This window comes from Halichoeres trimaculatus, unplaced genomic scaffold, assembly GCF_033239565.1.
Source record: "Halichoeres trimaculatus isolate MK-OKI-2021-1 unplaced genomic scaffold, fHalTri1.1 fHalTri1_scaffold_1, whole genome shotgun sequence".
NCBI lineage: Eukaryota > Metazoa > Chordata > Actinopteri > Labriformes > Labridae > Halichoeres > Halichoeres trimaculatus.
Window position 1 is genome coordinate 29,851,132 of NW_027437179.1, and position 24,499 is coordinate 29,875,630.

General features: G+C 38.7%; 1 protein-coding gene across 1 annotated transcript in view; it reads right to left on the reverse strand.

Annotated features, from left to right (window-relative positions):
• The window catches only part of atp2b2 (ATPase plasma membrane Ca2+ transporting 2), a 141,477-nt gene extending 119,245 nt beyond the window's left edge, over positions 1-22,232 (reverse strand). The window contains exon 1 of the mRNA XM_074678874.1: positions 22,094-22,232. The gene's annotated coding sequence lies outside the window, so the exon portion shown is untranslated. The remainder of the gene's footprint in view (positions 1-22,093) is intronic.
• Positions 22,233-24,499: the final 2,267 nt, after the last annotated feature.

Sequence of the window (24,499 nt, forward strand, 5' to 3'; positions counted from 1 at the left end):
ATAATTTCTAATAACTTACAAATTCTTGAATTCCACATGATTGACTTCTTTACTGTCATTATCATTTCTGTCAAGCAGACTCTTTCCTGGGGACATGGCCCAGTTCCTTCACACTCAATATTCAAATGATGTTTGGTCCTAATTAATTGCAGGGTGCGTTTGGGAATATGGATTTGCAGTACCTCTGAAAGGCCCTCTATAACCTCTAGTAAATTATACTTCACCAATAGCTTTCACATTAGAAAATATTGAAATTATTTTCATCTTTAGAGTAACAAACTATTGGCCATCCCAATCCAAAAAGGGTTCAGGTTTAAACTACATTTACAAGCTACATTTCAGCAAACAATGCCTTTCTGTGACGGAATAACATTGTTAAAAAGGAAGATATTCTGACATGAATTGCCCTGATTGTGCACATGTACATCTAAGAAACTTCCACACCTGACCTTCCTCCCCCCCTCACTATCTTTTTTCTTCAGCCAGCCCTCACAGCAGCCTTTCTACATATCTCCGCCTTCTCCTTAGCTGCCATCATTATGAGAAGCTAATTACTTAAGACCTGTGACTGAACTGAGTAACCCCACAGGTAGGCTGGGGCAGCTCTCTATCTGAGGAGAAGTTTGCTATTAAGGCAGTGTAGAGATAATGTTCTTGGAATGGACAATCTTTCAGTCCCATTAGACATCAACAAAGCTCGCAGAAAGGGATCTCTGTCTCTTTATTTCTGTGGAGCAGAGGAATTCTGTGTGAGGAGGGTATGCAGGTAGCTCCTCACTATGCTCCGTCCTGCGCTGTTCTTTGGTGCACTGAGTGCACTGAGTGGGTTCATTGATTGTATCTCTCTCCTGGCACTTTAATGGTCGTGGTACACTCGTCTCTGGACCCGGCATTAGCATGGTCAAGTTATTTCCTCTCAGGGGCTATTTCCACTGACTGAACAAGATTTTTCCGTTAACTCCTTCAAACTTGTGTAAGAAAATGGCAAGCTGTGTTTTTCCATTATTTCCTGCACACCACCTGATGATATAGGGAGCAAGAAGTGACTGTGCTTTGATCTAGTTTTTTTTTCTTACACAAGATAAGCTGTTAACACTGTTGTTGACATAGTCTGCAGTGTGTTCTTCACTACAAATTGGCAAGTCAGTTCAGATACAAGCATCTCCCTAAATGCCTCAATTAACCCATCTTCTATGGGCCGTTCTACAAGACATCACTGACAGTTTAACCTAATTGTCCAGTGATGCATTCATCCAAGCAGAAATTGCTTTTTGCTACTGTATGAGATTTTCAAGGGGGACCTTTACAATTTGACAAACACGTTCTTAGCAGAGCTTGCAAGAAATACTTTTCAGTGAGGCAGACACATTTCATTGAACCTATTCGTCATTTCAAATAGGTGTTTTTTATTAAACAGTTGTCCCTTAACATTGAGTAAATCCACCTTTGACGGTGTAAAGCCCTATTTGCTAAAACTAGCATTATTTTTGGGAATTAATAATAATTCTTATACCATGGTCTGGGTGAATGCTGGATTCTGATTGGCTGCAGGGTGTCCATTAAAAAGTGTTGTAGGACACCTATAAAAAAAAAGTTTCACTATGATGGACATGCTAGAACCTCTATCAAATTTCACAATCATCAGCAATGTTGCGTTCAATTCTAAACAGTTCATTGTTTGTCTTTCTGTCTTGCTTGCCTTACTTACTTGCTTAATGCAGAGTGAAGGATTTAGGATAGACTTACTCATTGATACACATTTAATAATCAGAGTGAATGGTGGATAATGGTGGATAATATTTCTTGCACTGAAAGCGATTTAGGAAACTATCTGTGGACTTTGATTCTTTGAAACAAAATTTTGCATTATCCTCTGGACACACACAAGTGGTAAGAGGTGAACTTGCCCTCTGAAATGGTATTTTGTCTCGTATGCATAACGTTAAGCAATCATCCCACTTCCCTCCATTGATTAGGCCTAATAAACTGCTGCGGCCATCAGAGTTGCAGGTTCTGTGGCCAGAGCTGGTTACCTTGGCGAGAGATATTAAATAGTCCACTAAGCTGAACTTGTAAAAATCAGACTATTTAACAGTAAAAAAACAACATCAACGTATTTATTTCATTTGTAACTGACCATGGTATAAGTGGGATAATACCCTTCAAGGTGTCCATTATCAGCAATGAGAAGACTTGGCGGAAGCAACCGTCTTCATTTCCCATTACTGGTATAATACTGACCTCATTCAGAAGTGCAAAAAACATGACCACAAGAAGTTCTTCCACGAATAACATGAAGCATTTGGGATGCAAATTCAAGAGCTTGGAGTAGGATAGACATGAAGAGCAAAACCAAACAGCCAGATGACCAGAGTCTCAACAGTCATTCGATGGGTGGTATTATCATTATTATCATCATTATGGCAGACTGTATCACCAGTAACACTTTCACTCCTGTTGCTGAAACCCTCTTTCTTCTAACTTTTTCTAACTTGCAATAAACTGTTTTTATAATTGGTGCAATTAAAGAACGTGCAATACCTCACCACCATCTTGTTCTGTATTTAGTTTTAACCTCTATTATGATCACTACACTCTACTTATTTGCTTATGTTACTCTGCAGATTTCTCTGTTGTGCGTTGAACAAAAAAAATTCTTTTATCTTATCTAAATGGCAGCATGTAGTAACATACGACTTCCCCCTTCAGCTCAATCAACATTTATTGGCAAGGTTATTCCAAGGCGGCTAATTTCCCATTAGTTTAGAAGGAAATTTAAATTCCAACTAACAGACAGGTGTAAAAAAAAAAAAAAAGACAACATCAAGAAGACGGTCAAAATCAGCACAATTTACGCTATATGGCTCAACATCACATCACAGAGCCTGCATGTAAACAATGCACCACAAGCTTTTTGTCCTCCATGCTGGTAAATACCCATATGACTTTGCAGGTGACATAACGCTCCAGATGAGTTGATGAAGCACTCCATCTACATGTACAGTGTTTATTATTATGTGCCAGTTTTAGACTTTATTCCAGTTAGCACTGTCACCCACTGTTACAAGGATGTGACTACTGACATTCATTTTTGGGGTTGAAAAACAATGGATATCCTAACATCTTTTTATTACTACCTTTGTTAAAGACAACTTTTTACTGGATGCAAAGTGATAAGGTAATCCATTTACTTATTGACCTGCAGTGCTAATGTGTGAATCATGACACACTATCAGTTTCTGGGCAGTTTCACACTGCCCAGATGAAAGTGAGACGATATTAACATTAGCTATGGAGTCCTTACAGTGTTTTTAACCCTTTAACTATCTCTCCTTTCAGGCCTGTTTATTTACATCAAAGTACAGCATTATGGGTTCAAAGTTTTAAAGGTTAACAAGACAGCAACAACAGCCAGCTTGTAGTGGGTTGTTCTACTACAGATAGGCACATTGTATGACCATTTTGGGCCTAAATTAAAATAAAATTAAATTAAGACATTTAATCAACAACTAATTCTGGTGTTGATACTATTGTTGAGGGTATTGATATTGTTCAGTTGGCTAAATGTGCACATCTCTAGTGGCATCAGAAAGCCAGTGTTATTCCAGAAAATGTCAAAAAAAAAAAACCTTAAGAGTAACATTACAGACACCTGATCCCAGGTAAATGAGCTACATTAAACACAGACATGTAGGGTCCATTTCTAACCACATTATGTCTCCAGGCCACACTAGTCCTGTGTAACCAGAGCTTTTCTGTGCTTAAATCTATGAGAAATATACAACATATGAAGCCATAGCCGACCAAAAAAGGCAGGCTCTTCAGAAAATAAACTTCACAGAATAAATTATTCACCATGAAGTGAACCATGAGACAGAACCATCTATAAAACATCAACTTTATATTTGCAAGATAAACTGAACTGAATCACATGCAGGAGAAGGAAAGTTAAGAAATGGCTGTTAGCTGAGGAAAAGGTGGAAGTGAGGGCAAGTGAGAGAGCAGTAATCCAGGTTGGAGGAGTCCATAAAGCAGCTTTTTTGCCCTGCAGTAAGGGATGAGGGAATAATTTACTTGGGGGTAATTCTGCACACATTCTGACACATACACACTCCATCCAATGCTGGTAATTGGTGTCATGAAAACTAGCCTGTCAATCCACCCTAAAGGTACTGCAGCTCTCCTCCACCCTGACCCTGTGCCATAACCCCATCATCTTCTTGCCCTCCATCCCCATCCCTCGGGTGTATTTGGTGTTGCACTTTTTCAGCTTTCTCAGCCATTATACTGCACAATAACCATCAACTCTTCATGGCACTAAAGAACAAAAATCCACCCGCTGGCTGCTGGAGAAAAAAAAAAAAAACATGGAGGAAAAAAATTGAAAAGAAGAAAAATGCTAAATGTTGAAGGGAACCTGAAAATAAACAAATCTACAAAAGATGTTGTGTATTTTATAACAATTTGAATATAAATAACACCAGATGTTTTTCAGGTTCTCCTCTGAAAACACCACTTAATTACTGTATTATGCCACTGGATTACAAGGTCTTAACGCAGAACATATAGCCACATGATGTCTCTGAATAGAGCACAGCAGAGCTCAGCATTGTTCAAGCACAGGAAATGAACATTGCACAGCATATATCAAGTGTCAGTACATATATAAAAAAATAACAATAAAGTAAATTGTCACAGTGTGGATTCCATAATGTACATATGCTGTGGCAGAATGTGTTGGAGCCCCTCTTGGGAGACTTCCCTGTCCTCACATGTCAAAGGGTTTGGCACTGGGTTTATTTCTCCAGATGTTCCCACAATCCTGTCTTTCTCTTCAATGACTCTCTTACTTTCCAAATTCAGGCATGAGAAACATGCTTTTTAACTACATGTCTGTCTTCCTGTCCGCTTCCTGTCAAATACAAACATGACAATCACACAAGCCCTCTGGCCCCCACCTACTTTACATAGTAACTGATGAGCAAGGGAGACATTCACCCTGCAGACAATCATGTGCCTAACTGTAATGTTTTCCTACACAAACTGAAAACAGTCTTCACTTATTTTCACACAGTTGTGTTTTTAACAAAAGCTTAAACTTTCTTTTATCTTTATACAGATCACATCCTAAGTATTCCTCTTATACACATCAACTAAGCCAATCATAAGCTCGTCTTTCCACTGCTTAGAAACAAACACAGACCCAATAAACTTTTCACCCATGTTTCTTTCCAGTCTACAGCAGCTGAGCTGATTACCAGCGTGTTTCAAAAGCTGTCTGCCCGATTCACTGACACAAACTGAAGTTGCTACTGCAGTTGAGGGAAATATCACTTGGAACCACATGAAAGGATCCCAAAAACTGAAGTACTTCACGGCAATGTGTAACGTAACTGCTAGCAACTAATCTCTCTGTGCTCTCCACAGTGCCAAAATCCACTTTCTAGAATTCAACAGAAATGCCATTGTTGTAAAAGGATTTACTTACAGTGAAAGAGCGAGAGCAGGAGAGGGAAATGTGGCTGCGCTGTTAGGTATAGTTTCCTCAAATATCCTTTTTGGTGCTGATGATAGTTGTAGTAGCAGAGTGGCCTGTCCCAGTCCTAAATATCACCAAAAGAGTTTGTAGCTGGAGCAGACAGCAGGCCCGATTGAGCTTCCATCACATCGTATGGTCAGTGTATTTACTATACGCAAAGTCATTCTGAGCGGCTGAAAAGCTGCACAGCACGGGAAAAGTACAAGAACAAGAAGCTCCACACTAGGGCTCTGTCCCTAGAACAAATGAAAGAAGGGAGGGGAGGGAGACAGAGAGGGAGAGATGAAGGAAGAGAGGGAGTGAGAGAGAAGGAGGCAGGGAGGGACAGAGTTGGTGTCGTGCATATATAGGACCTGCTAGAATGACCTCTTATAACGAGAGCACACACTCCAACACAGTTCAGTCTTCAGATGAATTTGAAAAACTTTGCTGGTGAGTTGACTTTGATGACATCGACTTTGTACTCTGAGGGATTCCTCCTGATCTGCAGAAGATGAGTATATATTGGTTTGCATTATCTTTGCTTATCTCTTTTTTAAACTGCTGAGATAAAAACAAAAATACTTTGTGCAAATAGAGCAGCAACGATTAATGGTTAGTTGTCAGCAACTTGACTAATCTCCTGAAAACAGCTCTGAATGTTAAACCCTTCATGCTGAAGACTTTTACTTCAAACACACAGTGCAGACTTTTAATCTTCTCATTTAAAGCCACACTTAAAATTTGAATGTGCTAATGTTATTGAATGTGATGTAACTGTTTGGGTGGATCCCTTAAAAGCAAAATAGTCGACCCCACTGCAATATGTCACAGTACAAAGAGCCTGTCAGTCAAGCTGAACAAGCTGTCAGACAGTTTTAATATACTCTGAACAAGTTGACACTTTCCAGTCATAAATTAAGTTCTTGCACTGAGGTCATAATGTAATTCTCGCATTTCTCAGTAAAACTAGTTATATGTATCCCAAATAATGTAATGGCATAAATTTTGTCTTGAATATGAGAACATAGTATTAAAACTGACTTATGGCTAAGTCCCACCCACAAACGTGAGGAGATAATCACATGCTTATAACCTGGCAATACACTCGGACACCTTCTGCCGGCACATCCATTAAAATACTGAACATTGCAGAAAGTTGGTTTTCTTTCGGTCTTCGATTGGTTTTTCTCAGATTTTAAGTTTAAAAATGGCCACACTGTTCATGAGTTACATGCAACTCTGACACTAAAGGGCCGTGTACACGACAACAGTTTTAGGGTGAAACACATAAGTTTTGTTGTGTTTCAGCTTCGCGTTTACACGGAAATGGCGTTTCAGCCGACCTAAAGCGCAAACTTTTTAAAACGGCCTCCAGAGTGGGATTTTTCTGAAACTCTCCCGACACCGTTGCCGTGTAAACAGTAAGCCGGCGGTTTCAGTGGAAACGCCGACGTCACACTCTGCCTCGCACACTTGCACTCAACAGTACAACAGTACCGTTGTTAGGATCGTCGCGAACTACCGTGTTGTGCTTTTGCTGCTCAATCTGCAGTATCTGCTGACTGTCTTTCAACAAAATGTGCATCTTTTGCTCCACTTTTTAACTTAGTATTCCCCAATACACCAGATGACCGTCTCAACTCTACTTCGGTGGAAATCTCCCCAAGCGGCTTCTGGACAAGACAGTTATAGCACCACCTACAGGCCTGGCATGCTTACTACAGCGTTTTCAGTCCATCAGCGTTTCCGTGTAAACGCAGATTTTTTTCACTGCGTTTTCACAGCGTTTTAGCGTTTTCAGATGAAACGTTGTCGTGTAAATGGGGCTTAAGTGTCCCGTGAGGCCGGACGATGGGATGTACTTTATGCCCTTTCATAAGCCACAGCTAAAGCTAGCTCCTAGCTGCATTGTTCATCAAGACTCTTTGTTTGTTGGGAGTTCATTGCCCTATTTTGTTCTAGTTTTTGTACTTCAGTGATCAACACTTGTCAGCTGTTGTCCAAAGAGCTCTAGTTAAACTAAAGTTATTTTCTGGAGCTTAGCGTTATTAACTGATCTGTCATAGCCAAGATAACAATGTTGGCAAGCATTTTGCTGAATGATTCAGTGCAAGTACCACAGCACCAAACTAACAGAGAGATACTCTCGGTAAAGATGGTAAGAAAAGCGGTTGTATTTTTCTTATGACCAATACCGGTCCTCTATATTGTAGAGTGAGATGGTGATGGCAACGAGATACAGTTTATCACATTTGATATTGCTGGTATCTGTAAATTTAGACTTGTAACCAAAACTTTTTATTGACTCTCTAGTTTAAACCCTTTTGATGACTTCCAGATGATATGTGATCTTTTTGTCTCCAAAAATCATCAGCAACACCCTGTGAAAAATCTCCTACCGTGTTGCCGACCATAGCCCTTGTCAATGAATGGTCACTTTGTCCAAGTGAGTGGAGGTGGGCGTGGCTTAATCATGGGTCTTTTGGTTCAGTGGAAGTAAACCGAAATGGCTAGAGCAGAACCAAAGGTAATGTAAATTTAATGTCCCCCATGTGGAATCCCTACATACTCCCAGCTCACACCAGGTCCATCTTCGCTGCATGCAGCAGGACCACCAGACAGCTGGAGTCATGAGACCAAGGTTCCCGTGCTTACCATTCCAGTGATGAGCCTCTCCCCATTCATGTTGGACCTGTTGACTCCTGGCCGGGCTCAGCCCATATTGTCAGTTTGTTGCTGAATTAAAGTGAGATATGATCTAGTGTTGACGCTGTTAACATTATTTTGAAAGTCAAACGAATGTTTTAATGTTGTTTCTATGCACAACTTCCTGTCTTCCTGCAACTTCCTGTGCTGCTCGATCTGCTCTCTGCTCTATGTGTTGTTTTTCAAACAAATGGCAAAAACAGAAGGCTTGTGCATTTGATCTGACCTGAGACATGGCCGTAATGCAGCCACCATGAGTTAACACATTGACTTGATTTGAAACCTATTAGAGCCTATGCGGTGACAGAGCGGAGACCAACTGAAGACAGATCTGGTGTGATTTGGTTGTTATGCTGCACTTTGAGCAAAACACTGTTGCAGTTCAAACACATGAGCAGTTTATTAGATTAAAACGTGCCGAACAACTAAGTTTGAGAGGCTGATCTCCTGTATGTAAGACTTTAATGGACCTCATGTCATTGTCATGTCAAGGTGTTCTGACACTGTCTGTACAATTTCCCCTAATTGGTTAATATTTGGTTGAAGTGCACTGCCACTCAGTTTTTGATACATTGGCAATATGATGCACTGTAACCAAACAGGGCTGCTGAAACAATCAAAACATGACAAGTTTATCAACAAAAAACAATGTAAAAAAAATAATCATGTTCAGGTTATTCTCTTTAAGTGTCTAAACTCATTAAATATTAGATCATCTAAGGCTAAGAAATAAAACTGAAATGGTAAGATATACATCCTGCATTACCTAATTACATTATCATTATGCATGGGGATGGGTATGGAATTAAGGAACTTTTATTGGTAGAGACCAAATTCCGTAAAAAGTATCGGGTACCGATTCACATAATTTCGAAAGGTGCCATGTTAAGGTCCCTAAACACATCCTCCTCCTGACTGTGGAGGAGTGGAAGAGTAGGCAATTTTCTATGCTGGACATGAACATGGCATTGCAAGGTTATTTATAAAAGAATAAATATGTTGAATTGAAGAAAAAGATTTTATTATTAGACAAATTAATATTTAATACCACATTAACACAAAAAAGTACCAAAAATTAGTACCGTTGAGTACCGATACCAACTGCCAGGTACCAGGCTCGGTACCGAATCGTTTCAAATGTGAAAGGTACCCATCCCTGGTTATGAACAAGTCAGTAATCAGAGTAAATAATAATAAAATAAAAAACGACCAGAAAAATTATCAAGTGGGTCCCTGTAGATTGAAGGCTGATGCTGTGTCAATATGGAAATACCCAGATGAATTTATCATCTTTACACATGACTCGGTATGGGAACATCCACCAATAAGTAAAATAAAGTCAAATAAAAGTTTTTTTATGACATTTGTTTTCTTTTCTCAAGCTCTCCCTCTAACCCCCTCTGAAAATAATGACTTACAATCAGCAGAGGAGAAAGTATTTGGCCTGTAAACAACCAGCTGTGGGGGAAGCCACAAGGAAAATCTTGTTCAATTCCCTCTGAACAATTGTGGTTGTGCATGAGCATTCAGCAGCGTCATATTCTTTACTTAAGCACTGAGACTATTTAAAGCAACTTTGACTTTACCCATTGTGCTCAGACAAACACACACACACACACAGAGGGAGAGAAAGACCGAGACAGGCAGAGAGAGCTCTCTAACTTGATACAGAAAAGGATGACACTGGAGGCAGACTGGAGGTCTTCCCATGACCCCCTGACCTTTCTTGTTGGACTTGGACATCTCCCACAGGCTGAGCTGTAAATAGACAGTATCCCCAAAACTGTCACACACATTCACAAATACATAAGCATGCACACACACACATGTAACTAAACTTAGATGCCTACTTAGTGCTACCACCAAAATGCTCGACAGCCTTCCCAAACGGTGATACAGGAACATCAGCTTGACTCACAGACAAAACTACACTACACTATATACGTGGGAACTATTTTGAAAAGTTACAATAAACCTTCAGAAAGTTACTCTGCTATTGCCTTTTAGGCTTATTAAGACACATTAGAACAAATGATTTCCAATAGACTGTAAAAAATGGGCATCATCTTGCTCAGCTTGCGGTGAGGTCGCCATAAAAACTGTCCGCCCAAAGTGGCTGGCTGCATTATGGGTGAAAAAAAAAAAAAAATCCTGCTCCCCAGCCACTCCAGATGGGCTGTGGTCAAACTTTAAAAAATTAATATACCTCGTACAAAAGTTTCTCAAATGTGATTGTTGTGGTGATTTGTAGATATTATTGGGCTGCCTTTTATTTCAGTCATCTTTTTTCTGAAAAGTTTTGATTGCATGAGTTATTAGAGGTTGGAAACAAGGCTTTATATTACTTTTTACGATGATTGACAGCTGCCTTTCTTGTGTATTTTTTGGGGTAATTGTAAAATACGTGAGAGCTAAAAAGATTATGGGTGCACCGATCACAATTTTGCTGGCTGATCACTGATTATGGATCTTTAAAAAGCCTGACCTGTCGATACCGATTTGGGCCAATACAGATTTTATTTTTTATAACTGGCAGCATATACCTTCAATGTTCCAATCTTATTTTATTGAAAATCATTAAACAACACCTGTGAAATAATGAAATCTTTATTTTTCTAACTTAAACAACCAATAAAGTGTCCTGAGTTTTGGGTCTCAGAGCAAAAAGCACTACTGCGCAGACTCTGGCTGCCAATGGCTGCCCCTGTGACGGGATTATTTTGGCTTCAAAACTGTACAACAATAAATGGCAGAGCCATACTGTCCACTCTATATAATGTTTATGGGATTTCCCCTCAAAGCAGCCAAGTTTCTTTCCTTGAGAGCTAACTTACTAACATCTGTAACCGTACACAACCGAGCACACTATAATACACATTATAATAATAGTTTATGAGTCAAAAAGGAAGCATAACTGTAACACTTTGACCAAACAAGGTCTTATTGAACTGTATGTCAGAGGAGAGCCTCTGAAAAGGCAGCACAGTAAATCACTGTATCTAAAAGAATACCAATGGAAACTTTCGATAAACCAAAGTAAATTACTGAAGCCATAGGAAAGATTTATAGTACATTCAAACACACTGACTTACTCAGACACTCAAATGTCTTGCTGTACAACCTAGTTCTTGTTGCTAAAATGCATTTCAGAAATGTTTAGTTTGTCAGTTTCTGTCAGGAGCAGTGATCAGTGAAACAGAGACAGTTGAAAAGTAACAGAAAAGTAACAGAAATTTTCCAAAAGATAGCGATACTACCCTACTTTTCATAGATATATCAATAAATAAAATAGTAAAGTACATGTTCTAAGCATTTAAGATATAGAGCTGATCTCAAAAATGGTACCCCCTCTTTATTTTTTTTCAAAGAGGGGTATCATACGCTCCCATGTTTTAAACATGGTAATAAACTAACAATACTGGATGTTCATGCTAAACCTGTGCAGAGTTTCAGACAACTGAATACTCATGCAGCGTAGAAATCCCCCAATCTGTCCATAAACTGCTCAAAACAGAAGACTTGCAGAAATGATGAGGTAATAGAATCGCATAGGAAGTGCTTAACTGGTCCATCATGCATTAGGAGGGTGGGCCACAAACACTAATGTCTGCACTTGGATCTGACTTCAGCAGGCTTCCAGAGGGCTGGCCAATCACAGAGAAGGGGGTTTCTTAAGCAGGGAACTTAAAGAGACAGTGGCTGACACAAAGCATTTCAGATAGAACAGGGATATTAAAAATACAGTGATTTTCATGAGCTGTAAATCATGCAAATATACTACAAGGGTACCAAAGGGACAATATAAAGCCCTTAAGAAAGCACAGCACCCCTCTTTAAATGTAAGCCATAATCATCACATTTAAAGCAAATAAAAGATAGAAACTTTACACTGTGTCCACTGAACATGTATAACGTATGGTTTAACTTGTTGAATTGAACAGCTGAATTAATAAGAATATTCTCATTCACTGAGATCAATCACCCCATCTGCCTTGCTCACAACCACACATGGAGTTTCTGACTTTTCAATGTTCATCACCTGCCCAAAAACAACTGTACCGAGGTCAAAAGGAATATTTCCCTAGTTATTTTCAAATTCTGTATATATAACCCAATCCTGTATTCAAAAAAACTCTCTCTCTCTGCAACGAGCATTTCCTGAGAAGAAACACTGTGCAGAAGCCCAGTGGCAATGCATCACAATGTTTTAAGTGGCACTGCAAAAAATGGCCACATTGTGTGAGCTTCAGAACAGCTTGTTCTGAGTGAAGAAGAGTACAATATGAGGACAGCTTCAGTGCCACAAAAAAAAAATCACACATTGACGAATGGCAGGGACTTCTGAATGGCTGTACATTATATTACCATGAACATCAAAGTGTGTGTTGTATATTTTTGTGAGATCAAGGTTCCTCACACCATCAAACCACCTTTAATATGTTGACCCCTTGACCTACAGCACAGCAATGTACTAAAATCACTTCAGAGTATGTCTTTATTGTGATGCAGCCAACATCACACAAAATCCCATATCACCATCCCCGCTCACACTTCTATGTTCAGCTATTCATAACAGTGTCAGAAGCCTCTAATGTATGAACATGAGGTGAGGATGAATGGTCTCAGTATAACAACAAGCAATAAATCCTGCAACCCTGCTACCAATAATTCTCACAGAGGAATAACACAGCAGGATGTCAGTTCACAGGTGTGGAACTTCTCACTGCCAATGCTTGATAGATGAAAATGTGGATGCATTTTCAGAATACAACAAGTAGCAAAACAGCAAAAAGTATTCATTAATCCATTTACCATACAGCAAAGTACCTAATTATTCCCTCCTTTATTTGTAAATACTCAATTTCAAGCAATTAAATTGATGCCTGCCACTTAGCAACTAACTGTTCCTCTCACAAACAAGATGTGCACCCTCAACAAGCAACTTCACACACTCCCGCTCTTTTCTGATGCCACGCCAGCATTCAGAGAGAAATCTGAACAAGTGTAACACAGAACAGCAAGTCAGCAGGAAAGATCTTAGGTGACCACTCAGGAGGTACCTGCTGTGTCTCATTCATGGCAGGTATTTTAAGCCTAGGAGAGAGGAGTATGAAAGAATAAAAAAAGCTAACACTATGCAAAAAAAAAAAAAAAAAAAAGCTGAGATAATGTTGTGAGTTTTGTATTACTTGCATTGATGGGATGTGTTACTGTTCAATATAAAAACCTTGAAGTTTCTAAGGTTGTTGCTAGAAGCAAAATGTTTGACCTGAATTTTACCACGGTAAGCAGCTTAATGTGCAGTTTACTCTGGAGTCTACATTACTTAACTACATGTGCTGAAAGTTCACTTTTGCCAAGGCTTAAAAATCCAGTGAGTCCATATAGGAATGTGAAAAGTACCATAAATAGACATTCCTTATATAACAAGTTCAACAGTAGCACAAGGCTGAATTACAAAGCAATCTGGTAGCTACAAGTGGAAGAAATGCACTGTAAAGATATTTTTACAGATAAATTTAAGACTGGTGCATGATGCTTAAGTAGAGCTCCAAAGGCTAAAAGGCAGACATACAAGAACAGCAGGCAGTCACAACAATCTTTAACAATCACTTGTAAATGAGGACAGTACAATGCATCTGTTTAGCTATTGAACTTAGTGATACAGAAGAGGAAGCAGAACAGAAAGGAAACACAGAGGCTGATTTTTCCTCCATCTGTCCAGAGATTCTTCCAGCCTGCAGGATTGTGTTTGATTGTTGCAGTGTGAATTGGTCATGGTTAAATTAATTCCAATGCTGTTCAATGATATGCAAATTACAGACAGGGGGTACAATAAATCTGCAGCAGTAATTAAGCAACCTAATTTGCTCATTTGAATTCATGATTTTATAAGCTAATGAAGTATTTTCTGAGTGGAGGCTTTAGTAAACAGAATAACAATGAGTGTGTTTCTCAGCTTAACCTAAACGCTGAATTGACGAGTTTACTTGAGTGTTTTGACTGCTGTCAAATGTACTGTTTTGGCTGAAATTCCACAGCTCAGGTCACATCAATGTGGACATTGCGAGAAAAAAAAGAAGAAGAAGAAAAATAAGCTTCTTTTCTGTGTTTTGGCCTTCTGTACCTATGTAAACAGAACTTGACTTCTCTGAAAATGGATTTTTTGAGGTTTAAAAAATTCATGGAGACAGCTGAGACAGAGTTTTTAAGGAATGTTGACATCCTTACCTGAACTTGCTGCTTCTATGTGCATGTGCATGTATCCCAAACCTAACCCTTTTACCACGGCTCAGCGGGTAATAAGTATGTTACGCAATTTTGATTTGACCATTCTTTACTGTTTATATCTGCCCCTTGCTTTGGAAGACAATTAATGAGCATGAACACAATGTTCTTCTATGGTGTTTGTCATAACTGACTGATTAAACATTATTTCCACCAAATGGTCCGTCATTCTTATTTTTGCAGGTGTTTCCAACAGAATCATTCCACCTCACCTCTTTGTTGATATATTGAACAGTCCCTGCATGCAACAACTTCCCATTTTCAAATTTCAGATGTAAAAACAGAAGAGGACATCAGCTTTTACGACACTAACAAAAATTGGTAATGTCATTCTCTACATTAAAATCTGAGTTTCGTAGAAGCAGCATCAAGGCAGCCACTACTTATGATGAAGATTAATGAGGGGGAAGAGCATGCCCTTCAAACTCAAATTTTGATGCATTCCTCGTTTACTTGCAAACTGGGTCTCCTGCTGCATACGAGTGCATTTTACCCACTGAAACTTTGGACGGCAAAACTGCAAAACACCTTGCAATGGAGCCAAATAAGAATTGTGTAAAATATCTGGAATGTTCCTTTTAATTGCTCACTTTATTTAATAGTCTCTCTCTCATCACAAAAATATGCAGGAAGTGAATTTCAGGATGCAGGTACTTTGCAGAGTCAAAAAACATTAAAGCACTGGACTACATTGGGTTTTTTTCTCTTTACACTTCAACAGCTACTGAACATTTTACAAAAAACAACTTGGCTGACCACTCCATGTTTCATTTGTTGATATCATGAATGTGTTAGCCTGATATCCCATGAGTGACATTGATCCAGTGACGTGTTTTTTTTCTTGTTATTTTTACATTCATAAATTAGACTATTTATAGCCAATTCATCTGTGACATGGGGGACATAGAGAGTCTTCTTCCATCTTATTTTTTTTATCAAAAGTGCTAACAACCTTTGTTTAAAATACCCAACAGCTTGAAAAATATTTGAGCCGAAAATGACCAGAAAAAACTGCAGAGACCATCTTAAAACAATATTACCACTCGAAATTACAGAGATGCTGATTTGGACTGGATAGAATTATCAGTGGACCTATGTGTCTCTTTGAAATATGGTGGGTGTTATGCCCTGGATTTTTTACTTGACAAATTAAAGACATGGCCGGTTCACACAGGATTAAAAATACAGATGTTCTCCACAATTATTATGAATTATCAGAAGTACGGGTGAAACTAATCACGTGCAAATAAGAGTTTAGTTTTTCTTGTGTGTTTTGCCTCGTGTTTCGCCTCATGTTTCCTGTTCACTTTGTACTTACTGAAGTTCTGCGTCCTGGCCTTGTGTTTCCCTGCTGTTGATTGTCCCTCATGTGTTTTACCTGTGTCTTGTTTCACACCTGTGTTGATTGGCTCCTTTGTCTGTATACTCCCTGTGTTGAGTTCTTTGTCAGTTCAGTGTCATTTCAGATGTTGGCCTACGTCTCTTGGTCTCTTTGTGAGTGTTTCTACACTGTAAAAATTGTTAAGCTCAATAAGTTATCATAACTTATTTTCATCATTTACTTCTAATTGACATGGTGAGTTTTGAAATTTCAACTTAATTTAATGACTTATTGGTATGCCAACTCAAGGTTTTAAGCCAGGTCAGTGAAACGGATATTTCAATGTGTCAACACAACTTAAAAGTGTAAGTTTTCAGTGTTTACTGGGTCGCTCTCAGACTAATCACGTCACACGTGAATTCTTTCGCTGTAAAAAATAGTGCCTGTTTGTCTTTAATGTGTAAGGGGCTAACAATCATAATAATATTAATAATATTTATTCAAACTTGAGCAGGTGCTCAACCTGGTCGCGATTTCCTAATAATAGAAGAAGAGATACTATAATAAGCAGTTTGAGTGCAGTGAAAAGCGAAATGGCGGATGACTACTGTCAGCTCAGCAAAGCGCGTCATTTGGACTTGGAAGAGGGGAGGAGAGCTAACGGACGGGCGGGAAGCAGGATAAAATAAGGTAAGTTATGGCATTGATTTTGAAGAAATTAATGTATAACTTTAACAGTTTTTAAACACAAGAAAGCCGAGCCCAACATTAGTTCCAGTCTTCAGGCTTAAATGTCAGACTTCACTGGCTTAACACGGGAGCATGGTGACGTAAGTCAGATAGATTAGCGGCCAAAAGGCTAGCCACTTAGCGCTACCTTCAAAGGAACACACTCGAGCACAACCAGATAGTTCTCTTTTCGTTCGATTTAGTGCTGGGTGGGAAATCGGTATTCGCTCATCTCTCAGCGCGCTCTTGAAGCGCCGCCTGTTACACAGTAATGTGGTGGGGTTCCCTATCAACTGTCCTTTTTTCACTGGTCATTAAAAATATAGCGTTTTATATGTTCGCGCTGCAGCGTTTGACTCATGGTTCCGTGCACGCGCGCTCCGTGTGTCAGCGCAGCGTCTGCACACTGAGCAGAGCTGGTCTCCATGATTCACGTTGTTCCTGCACAGACGTGAACGTGTAAACGCGGTAGTTTTCTGCTCTCTCTGTCAGAACAGCAGGCTCCACAGCTAAGACCTGATTGTCACTCACAAACAGTTAAAACTTAAACTTAAAGGCTACTCCTGTGAACTGAGTCACTTCTTATACAGAGTGACACAGTGATAGCTGGAGAGGAGAGCTCTGAACATCTTTATAGGTCTAATATGAATACAGTTTTTTTATGATAATAAATTAAATTAAACCCAGAAAGATTTTGGTATGGCTAATAATGGGGAGAGGTGATAGAATTTATGTTTATTAATATTAATTGTGATAATTAGTTTCAATGTTTTTAAGGAACATGAGAAATGCCAGGTTGTTTTCAGACTTCGCTTTTCCCATGTGAATGAGCCACACCAAAAACTGTTGTCAGGTGGTATTTTAACAAATACTGTTAACTGATATACTGTGATATTATTATTATTATTGTTATTATTATTATTAAAATTATTAATATTATTATTATTAATAACGATAATTATTTTTTTGCCCTATTGTAAAGCACTATCATGACATACTGGGGGAGGGCACAATTATGTACTGTCACTAATACAATAAGTGGCTATTAGAACCTCATACAACCCCACTCAAAAAAACTATCCCTGTCATGTTTTTGCTGATCTTGTAGTTCATATGACTAAAGCCTTTTTACCATGTTTTGATCATGTTGTTGTGTGTTTTAGGTGCTGTTGATTCAATTTTTGAAGTTTGACTCCAACTGTGGATGAAGTGGAGCTGTAAGTTTTGCAGTTTTGTCACTTATAGTTTAAGAACCATAGTCAGTCATTTCAAAGGTGGACATGGACGTGGACGACAAGGCTTCAGCTGCATTTACCCCAACTGCCTGATTGTGCTCCAATCTCATGTGGATTTTGCAAAACATATCATTTAAGACTGATATCCTCGACATACTTGCAGACAGTATGTCAAAGATTACTGCTTATCTGGAAAGGGACCACTACGAGGGTGTAGCCAAAGCACTGGTGGAGAAGCATCCCTGTCTGCAAGAGCCTGGGTCTGACAAGGGATGGTATTCGTGGTTTCACAGCCTGAAATTTAAGCTTGGGAACTACCGGCAAAAATTGTGTGCAGCAGGATGGCCTGAAGTGGTCATAAACAAACGAAAAGGAGGATGCTCAAAGGGAAAATGTGTCAAGAAGTCCAAGAAGGGTGAGGTGAATTACTGTCCTGATCCACCTGAAGGAGAATGTCCGGAAAACATGGAGGAGAAACGCCAGATAAACGAGGCTGAAATGCAAAAACGAGACCCTAATCACCAGTTGTTGGAGAATCTGATGGTTGCCACATTTTCTCAGCGCAGAAGAGAGATCGTTGGAGATCAGCCACCCATCGCAGAAATAATTTCCAGATGGCCGGCTCTGTTCCATGAGAGACAGGTATTCAAATGGCTGCACTTGTACTCCACAAAGCATTTTAACCTTTCCTCCCTTACTTCTTTCTTCCTCCTTTCTTCCCTCTTCTTTCTTCTTCCTTTCTTCCCTCACTCATTTCCTCTCTCCCTAACTTACTCCCTAACCTCTCTTTCCTTTCTCCTCCTCCTCCCTTATTTCCTCTAATCTTCTTCCTTTCTCACCTTTCTTTCTCCTCCCTTCTTTCATACCCCCTTTCTCTCTCTTTCCTTCTTTCTTCTCTGTGGATGTGAAGTCCTGAAGTGTTAATCATGTTATGTTGGACACTGAACTCTCCTACTGAGAAAAAAAGGTCTGTTTTTTTTTTTTGTCTGTCTCCTCAGATTATGGCAGAATTCAAGAGGATTGTCACTGTAGACCTCCTGGAATCTTTTCTCAAAGGACTTGATGATCTGGTCCCAAGAATTCTGGAATTGTACAAAACGGCAACTAAGTCTGGAAAAAAGCAGTCACTAAAAGAAATTTTGGACTGTCCTGGCAGAGATGTAAGTGGACTCGAAAACTAGGCACCATCTTTATTTGTTATAACATTTTCATCTTACTTCATGTTTCTTTTTTCAAAGGACACAAATGAGAAAAGAAGGGCTGCTTTTCTGCTTGGTCTGCCATACTACATATCAGGCGAAGTTCCATCAAATGTCATCAGGATGTGTGATGTAAGAATAGTCTTTTTAAATTTGAAAATATTAAAATGCAGTATTCACTTGAACGGACAATACTTTTTTTGTATTACTGAATGGGCTAGAATACACACTTGAGCATAATTTTAATTTGTAAAATTGCAGGAATTTCTTTTTTGCCCTTTTGGATCTTGAAAAAGGTTCTAAATCAAGCTTCAAAATGCAGAAAGAAGAAATAGGAGCGAGACAAAAAATAAGTTTGCAATAAATTGTTCAGTGTTTTTTTTTTTTTTTTTTTATCACTCCCATTTCTTCTTTTTGCATTTTGAAACTTTAATTACAGCCTTTCTAAGATCCAACAGTAACAGTGTAATATGTTAATTAATACAAATTTTCGACTGGTTTTAACATTTTTATCAAATGTGTATTTACTGTTGTTAGCCCCATCCTCAACAGTTTAGTGATCTGCTTCTGTTCCATTACTATGTCCTGCTTCACCTTTAATGTTGATATAATGTTGTAAAGCTGAGGTACTTGTGGATAAAAAGGGCTAAACTTTATTTCTGTCCTTCTAGGCCCATGCTGAGAACCTGGATGAAGCCATGAGGGGGATGCAGCTTGGAATCCTGATAGGCTACGAAGACGAACGAGGGGCTATTCCAGCTGAGATCTTCAGTGTGGCAGTGGTGGTTTAGGAGGCCATCGTGCTTCACAACATTAAAGATGTGGCACAGGGCTTTGCCCTGCTAATGGGCATCATCTACTGTGTGAATCTCGAGTGTCCATTTGCCATGAAGTACTACTTTGAGTTCATCCAGAGTGGTGATGGAGGTCAAACCAGATCAAGCCTCTGCCAGAGTACAAGGACTGAGAAACAAACAAATCTTGAGGTACAAACTGTAACTTCGGTCCTCTGTTTAGACAGTAGTTTCTCATGTGGAAACAAAACCTTCAGAATTGAGCTGCACTTCTGAGCTGTGAGAAAAACGTTCCATTTTGATGTTCTGACTGAGATGAGGGTCTCAGATGTGCTCTGCTCTAACTCTTTGAAACTGTATAAGCAATTTTATTTAGCACAAAACATGTTTAACGAATGTTAAATGCAGTTGGTAAAGTTTTAGCATCCTTAGAATTTAAAGCACTGTTGATAATCCACTTGACGGTTGTGATGGTTCTGTGCTTTTGTACTGTGAAAAATCATTTCTTCATTTTGTTTTTCTTCATGAGATGAGGGTCTCAGATGTGCTTTGTTCTTTGATTTATGCTATAGTTTTTAGCAAAAAACATGTTCTATGAATGTTAAATGCACTTGGTAAAATTTTAGCTACTTCAGCACTGTTTAAAAAGAACTATTTATAACCAACTTGATGGTATTGATGATTCTGTGCTCTTGCAGATGTATTTTGTTTATTTTTTTTATTAATAGTATAACACTTCAACATGAAATGCCATCTAATTTTCTTTAACCCTTCTGTTAGGAAGAATGGAAAGGATGGTAGAAGGAAGGTAGGGAGTTTTAGGTTTGTAATATGCTAAAGTTGTATTTGTTAGAAAACAAAACTAAGTTGAAGTAATTCAAATAAATGTGTTTGAAGTCAAGTTGTAAGTGTATTAAGTGTAAGTGTTAAGGAAACTGTGAACTTGCCATTATTAATCAATATAGGATATATAAATTGAAAGCATTAGTCCACTTGATTTGCAGTTTTAAGTTCAATTGCTGCCTTAAAAACACGAGTTAATATAACTTGAAAAGGAATTTGGTATGACTATACTCAGTTAGTTACACTGAAAACAGTATGTTGAAACAGTGTGTATCTGTATGTTCATATAACAAGAAAAAGCAAATTTTGTTAAATAGATAATGTAATATAATTGGTCGTTTTAACACAGAGGATCGAGTGCAAACACTAAAAATGTATGAGTTGACAACTAGTATAACTGAAATTCCTGAGTTGAAATAACTTCATACTGTAGGTTTCTTTAACAGGAGAAAGTTAGTTATTGGTAATATATTATGTTAAGTAGTGAGTTATTTAGACTCAGAGTATCCAGTTCAAACAGTAAATGATTATGAATTAAGCAACTTTTTTAACTCACCTATCTGAGTTGAAATGAAGCTTTACTCAAAGTTGGATTTACTTATCTTTTTAAGGCAGCAATTGAACTTAATATCTTAAGTTTAACTAGCCTAATAATTTTTACAGTGTAGTGCTTTGGCTTTTAAATTTCTTAAGTTTGCAGAGTCTTGGATCTTTTGAGTTTCGGTTAATAAACCCGTGTTTGTTCAAATCAGCACCTGGGTTCTCCAGCTTTTGTGTTTCCTTCAACCCTCACAAAGATATGACATAACTCCCCTCTTAATTGCAACATGAATACCTGTTGTAAAAGTGCAGCATACTGCTAAGAAAAAGGACATTTACAATATCAACTCCAGCTTTTGTGTTTTCCTAATTTAACTTTTGGGTTACAGCCACTATTCCTGCTTAGGATAAAAAGGCTTAAGTTAAGAAACAGAAATAGAAACAGAAGAGTTTTCAGAGTTCTATGGCATACTTTCAATCTGCAGTGATTGTCATATTTTAAGTGGTTGCTTGTGAGGAAGTTACAAAAAGAGAAAAAAAGAGGTCACCCTTTATATCATCAAGGACACGGCTACTCTAAAACCGTGTCCTCGTGATCCCGGTGCAGAATACGTCTATAAAGTAAAAGTGTACTGACAACCAGCTGGTTTGTATTCTCCATCACTTTTGTACCACTGTGTGCTTGCTGCACAGTCTCCGTGGAAACACAGCCGGCAGAATGGGTAGCAACAGTGTGTCAGTCCTGCCGACGCATCTCACAACAGATGCCAGGACATCTCCCATTATCATCGACTCTGCACCTTACAATCACACTAGAAACTAAAACAGAGAGGCGGGAACTGCGACGCAAAGGACCGTGTCTCATTGTAACCCAGCAGGATCTGTGCGAATTTGGCCGAATCAGTGAAGGGTCCTACCTGTTTCGGCTGCTCCAGAAGGAATAGGAGGAGGAGGAGGTGATGACGGTGATGGTGGCGGGGGAGCGGGCGCATCAGGATGAAGATAGTTGCCGCATTTAGAAGATCAGGGGATCGAGCAGCAGCAGGGACGTTGTGCCTCTCTGCCAATCACGACGCACGTCCGAGTGTTGGCGCTGAGCAGTCAGTTTTGGCGCACGGTTCATAAAAGACACTAAATGAAAAGCGCTGATGATGTGAAATATTATCAGAATTCCCACATTAACTTATAATATCGGTTAATTTAAAAGGAGGCAGTGTTTCACATTTACTTTCTTGGTTTAACAATTAGTTCAGCTAACTATTCAGCTAGCTGAGCAGAGGGGAAAGTTACTATCAGAGTGAGTCAGACTGTTTGCAGTGTGCAACAATTTATTCGTTGGCTAAGGTGGCCCTTAAGTGCAAAACACAAGTGAAAACAAAAACGAAGAAGATATCTCGCAAACACCAAAAGAAAATAATGCAAAGCCAAAAATGAAAACACAAATATTTTTCTAGAAATAAAATAAGATTTTTTTATTTTTATTTTATTTTAAAGAGAAAGCACAAGTATTTCTTCTTTGGTGTCTAGCCAGTGGTTTGCCCTGCTCTTTGGTCATACATGTAATGCAGTATGCTAACCACGTAAAACCTGGCCTGTTTTGGTGACCTAATATAAAATTTAGCTCATGAGTGCTAGCTTTTAAGCTAACTTCAAGTGAATTTTAATAAATAAAAACACCCTTATTTGACACGTTTCTTTATTTCCCATCATTCTACTGACCAGGTGAGGGAATATTATCTTTTGTTCAGTTTTTACATGACAAAATCCTTTCCAGACTTCCAACTGTTGTGTTTCTTCTTCAAATAAAGATAGCAGTGGGAAAACAACACCCCGACCTGTGCTGCCCAGAACCTCAGTCTTCATTAAATGCCCTGAATATTTTGCAGGACTTTGGGGCTTTTGTAACAAGCACCTCATATACTTTCAAAGTTAAATCAAAAAAAGAATAATTTTACCACTTTGGATTTACAAAATTTATTGCTAAAATAGAAGTATTCAAATTAAAACATCAACAAGATAATGTTAAGCTTTGGGTTTACACATCACTCCACTGGAATGATAAAGTGACGCAGTGACACTTAATTAACTTAGTTTTTGTGGGTTTTACCTACAAGGTATTACCAATGTTATAAAATCATTTTGTATTATTAACAAGGTAATAGTTGTGTTATCTTTCACATCCCACATAAGCCTTTCTCCCTGCTCTTATAGTGTAGCTAGTTGTTTGTGTCTGCTGTCATTCTGCAGTGGGCCACACACAGGGTGCTGAAAATTGATTTACTGGCAGAGATTTAGATTTTTCCATTACACAGCATACACGTGTTGCCAGGTTGTCCGAGTTAGCCGGGAACTGCCTCTATTGGCAAATGTATATTATCAAAAGCACACCCTTCCTTATCCCGCACAGATACTAAACTTTATTTTGGCTGGCTGTCAACGCAGCACAGCGTAATGAGCTGTGTTGTCCGTCGTAAGGCTGGATGACTTGGATCATATTCACTTCACTCATACTGCGTACTGTATTTCTGTGAAGTCGATAAGCAGATGGGTCACAAAGCTGCTCTCTTACCTTGGTCAGGGTGTGCAGAGGTACAAATGAAGCAGCAGGAGCAGATGGGAGCGAGATGGATGAGAGGAAGATGAGACAGAGCTGTGTGCTTAATATTTAAGCAGTGGAGCTGCATGCTGCTCTGCCCTGGAGGGGGGATAAAATCATCACACTGAAGTGACACTAACAATAGAGATGTACAAATTCATAGATGGAGAGTGAAATCCTGTTCCAGTCTTCTCAAAGTGTTTGACAGTTTTCATTTTGTCCCTCTTTATTCCCTTCAATGGGTCATATTGAGTACCAAAAATATTACACTTTTTGTCCAATCACAAGCAAAACTACACACTCATAAGTAACTTTTTACATTTAGTTTTACTGCTAGACAAAAAGAAATGTATGAATCAAAGTCCTGACATCCTGCATTTACATTATTGAAATTGAGTAATTTACTCTTTTACATTTGAGTATATCTTATTTAATCAGGGTTAACTTTTTCTTTAACTGCAATAAGAAAATAGACGTTTTCTGATGTCTTTACTGTCGTTTGTGCCTTCCATTAAAGGGGCTGTGAATTACATTGGTATACTGTGCTGGTCCTCATGGTGTAGCACCCTGTAGAAAGCACTTTGGCAATTAAAATTACAAGAGTTATGGACCATTTCTGTTATAATTTTTTTTCATATATATCAATTAGAAGTCAACTTATAGACTGTGATCAAAGTCCCAAAAGAGAAAAGAATTATCTGCTTCAGCGCCCCCAGCTGTAGGATAC